Raw genomic sequence first — 4,507 nt, 5'->3', positions numbered from 1 at the left:
AGAGACCAAATTCAGCAACCACTTACACATTGGAATCAGAGTGCCTCTTTGTGGGCAATAGTCATGGTAGTGAAACCAGCTTCAGTGAAAGCTAAAGGGATGTAATGGATGAAGATATGACGGTGGCATCAGATGGTGACAAGTGGGGCCTAGTGACATGCTATTGTCAGAAGCTCTTTGCAGGCAGCCTAATGATTGGAAGTAAGCAGTCCATCATCTGGATCCGCCTAGTCATGTGCCAAAGTTTAGGAGGTGAAATTGCACTGCGCCCCAATTGGGGGCGGTAACCTTCTGTGGCCGGGTCTTTTAGCGCCCGGTGCAGAAGTCCCGTCCCCGCCGCGGAATTGCTCTTGCCACAGCTCAAAGGAAGCGGAGTGCAATTTTCATGCTCCACTCTCTTTGGGGGCGGTACCCGGGGTGCCACTGGGGTGCTGAAGGATGCACGACGCATATGGTCCGCTTAGCACTGATGCGCTTCAACGTCCCTCCCCGTCTATTAAAGAGGAGTGCTGCTGCACACTCTGCAAGACCTCTGATGGCCTCCACTAGGCCACCAAGGCAGTGTGTGACTGAGCCTGCAGCCCGGCACCCAAGATTTAACTAGCGCCCCGAGATCAGATGTCGGCCAGCTTCACGATGCTGGCGTTGACATCCGCTTGCATAGCCTCGCGGGGCTATTTCCTCCATGGGACGTTAAGTGGTCGACACGGGGCGGTGAGGGGTCACCGCGCACAACAATGACGTCATCGCCGGTTACATGGCAGACCGGGGTGCTAACTGTGGGGCGTGACGCTGCAATGGCAGTGCCTCCACAAACTCCTGGGCAATTTCCCGAGAGGCAGTAGCTCACCCTTCCCCAGGCAAAAAGTGTCTTGCACCCAGGATGCACTAACAGAGCTATAAAATGGGCAATTTCGTGCACTTAAAATCTAATGTCCATGATATCACTTTCTGTGAGAAATATAGAGATGTGACAGAAGGGAGTAAATTAGGCTTGGGCCAGAAAGAAGGTTCCTTGGGTGAACAATTCATGTGGCTCTTATGTGACTCGTCTGCGTGTGTAAAAAAAAACATGAAATGAAAAAGGACGCATCTAGTGACATTGGTGTTTTCACTAGTGGCTTCTGACATTAATCCAAACCATTAGCCCCAACCACTAACCCTAATGCTCACCTAATCCTAATGCCTAATCCTAAACTTAATCTGAATCCCAATCCTAACCACGAACCTTTAATCCTAACCACTAAGCCAACACTCTAACCTGAGCCCTAACAACCCAACCACTATCCCTAAATAACCACTAGCCCGAAATCGTGACATGTCAATAACGCAATGCAGGATTGTGCTGTGGTGTCAATAGTCATTGTAATGTCACTGATGATGCAGGTTGGCCGCGTTATCAATCGTCACTCCAAGCCCAGTGGGCGGGGTGTGGTTGTGGATGAGTGGAACATCATCTAAATAAACTTTGAAGAAAGCCTAAAGGGAGATACTGGCTGCGATTTTTGGCAGCGCATTCAGTCGCTAACAAGATGGGGTCTTGAGCTGAAACGCCAGTTTAGCCTAGATTTAGTACAAGATGCCAGCTTGGAAAAGTAGTTGAAACTCTTTTGGAGCTTTTTTTTTAATTCGTTGCCAATCTTTCCAATTCTTTGTCAAATCACAAACGCCAGAGGTCACCTTGCACACATCAAGGATCACTCTGCGCCAATGCTCTTAGCCAAAAGGCCTAGAGCCACTGCACCGTTCCTGGAAGTACTGCAATACCAGATTCGTGCCATGGAGGTGGATGGGTCAGGCCCCCCACACACCTCCGTGGAGGTGGATGGGTCAAGCCACCCCATCCACCTCCTATTTCCAAAAAGCATAGGAGAATCACCTTCCTGATCCAGGGAGAACCACGTTGGGGTCATGGTTACTCCCCTGTCAGGTCAGTTACGCATGATCTTAGCCAAAAGGCCGAGAAGCCTGCACTAGGAACAGCCAGCAGGAGGCTCGTTAAGGCACTAGTTGCCACTTAAAAATCCCTGCTAGCGCTCATTAAAGAGGCTGCACGGCATTTTGGTGGCAAGTTGTCCTCACCCCCTCCCCTAACAGCGACCAGCAACATTGATGTCGATTTCAAGCGTTACTTAAACAGATACTCACCATTTCATGTTCACTTGCTGCTCAGAAACACATCGAGATTTTGTCAAGACTTCACCAACACTCTAACAACATTTATTTTGGAAATTCTCTGAGGACTTCACCTAAAAAGAATAAGTGCTGTGCTACCAATGTTCCCTTTTGCTCTGAAAGTCCAGCACAGAGGAATATGAGGAGGCCATTGAACCCCTCAAGCCTGTTCCACCACTCAATGAGATCATGTTTGATCTGCGACCTAACTCCATATGCCCATCTTTGCCCCATATCCCTTAATACCTTTAGTTAACATAAAGCTATCAATCACCGATTTAAAATTAACAATTGATCTGGCAAACTGTAATCAGTGGGGTGCTCCAGGGATCGGTGCTGGGGCCTCAACTATTTACAATCTATATTAATGACTTGGATGAAGGGACCGAGTGTAATGTAGCCAAGTTTGCTGATGACACAAAGATGGGTGGGAAAGCAAATTGTGAGGAGGACACAAAAAATCTGCAAAGGGACATGTAATGTCTGTAAGCTTGTAATGTTTGTAGCTCCACACTGTGGATGTGGACGTATTGTGTACTGCAACTGCAGAGTTAATCATTAAACAGAACCAGGCAGATTTCCGGAGGCTTCCGAGAGAGCTGCCTGCCATGTAGGAAGCTATGTGTGCTTGTGCTCTGTGAATATATCACATTTCGTGCCGAGATGGGATTTTTCGGATGATTTAAAGCTTAAATTTTGTTGGGGAAGGATTCAGCCAGGCGACAGAGAGACTTTGGAAGTTTCTGTCTTTGGAAAAAGCTGCAAAATCCAAGGTAAAAAACAGCACACGGTGTGAACAGCTAGAGATTAAAATGGCAGGTGTAATCGGACATTTGGGGGAATATAGACACGACCGGGAACATTTGAAAGGATATGTGGATAGGCTAGAAATGTATTTCACTGCAAATAACATAATCGAAGTTCCAGACAATGCAGTCCAGAACCGGGCTGTGTTGGAACGTAAGAGAGCGATCTTCTTATGGAAGGCAGATCCGGCATTGTTCGACACCCTAGTAAATCTGCTTGTGCCTGACGAGCCAAAGGACACAACGCTTAAAGAGATTTTAACAAAGCTGGAACAGCACTATAACCCCAAACCGTTAGAAATTGCTGAAAGCTATCGTTTTGGGATTCGGAATCAAAAGTCTGATGAAAGTATCAGTGATTACATCATAGCATTAAGAAAGCTATCGATGCACTGTAATTTTGGAAACTTTCAAAACTGAGCATTATGGGATTGTTTGTTTGTGGGGTGAAAAATGATGTGATCAGAAGGAAGTTATTGATGACGGATGACTTGACTTTTGAGAGTGCTTGTCAGACAGCGAGGTCGATGGACATGGCTGAACAATATTCCCGAGAATTAAATAATAATTACGGTCATCAGTCAACCGAGGTAAATCACCTGCAGGTTCAAAGTAAAAGACAGTGGGGGCCCAAAGTCTCAGAAACTGGAAATTCTAACAGAGCGTCGAAGTCGTGCTATAGGTGCCTGGGACAACACATTGCTCAAAGTTGTCCATACGTGAAGGCAGAGTGTTTCTTCTGCAGAAAGACTGGGCATCTTGCGAAGGCATGTCGACTGAAGGGTAAACCAGCTTTTAAAGCTATGAGTCCAGCGTTCAAAGCTATGAGTAGAAATCCCAAGGGACTACATAGCATGGAAGGACAACAACAGGACGAGGAGATGTTAGAGTTACACGTTATCAGGAGCACGAGGTTAACAGACAGCGATTCGGAAAGCATCAAAATCCACATAGATGTTGCAGGATTCAAGATACCACCTCATCCATGATTGCAGAACCGGAGTCACTATACCACAACAAATTGCGTGAAGAAATCCAAGATAGAGCTGCGAGGCTACTCGGGAGAGAAAATTCCTGTGATAGGTCGTATCACCGTACCGGTGAAATATAAAGATCAATTTCAGAACTTGCCTCGAATAGTAGTGAAAGGAGACAAGCCTGCCTTACTAGGAAGAAATTGATTGAGCTCACTGAAGCTGGATTGGAATAAGATTTTCTGTATGGAAGTGAGATTTTCATCAACGGATGAGGTTATCAAGAAGTATCCGAAGGTGTTCTGCTAAACGGGCAGTCCGATCCAAGGTTTCAAGGCGAGTATCAGGGTACAGAAGGACGCTAGATCGGTGTATTACAAGCCACGTTCCGTACCATATGCACTCAAGGAAAAAGTTGAGCAAGAACTCAAAAGACTAGAGACTGAGAACATAGATCGATGTAATTGGGCTACACCCATTGTTGTTGTACCTAAGTCCGATGGTAAGGTAAGATTGTGTGGTGATTATAAAGTAACCGTAAACCAGGTTCTA

General features: G+C 46.3%; 1 pseudogene; it reads right to left on the bottom strand.

Moving 5' to 3' along the window:
- Nucleotides 1-1,733: 1,733 nt before the first annotated feature.
- LOC139241055 (U2 spliceosomal RNA) lies at nucleotides 1,734-1,971 on the bottom strand (annotated as a pseudogene).
- Between the last annotated feature and the right edge of the window lie 2,536 nt (nucleotides 1,972-4,507).

This window comes from Pristiophorus japonicus, chromosome X (assembly GCF_044704955.1).
Source record: "Pristiophorus japonicus isolate sPriJap1 chromosome X, sPriJap1.hap1, whole genome shotgun sequence".
Classification (NCBI taxonomy): domain Eukaryota; kingdom Metazoa; phylum Chordata; class Chondrichthyes; family Pristiophoridae; genus Pristiophorus; species Pristiophorus japonicus.
The sequence above is the reverse complement of the archived record's forward strand: the minus strand, read 5'-3'. Positions and strand labels throughout refer to the sequence as shown.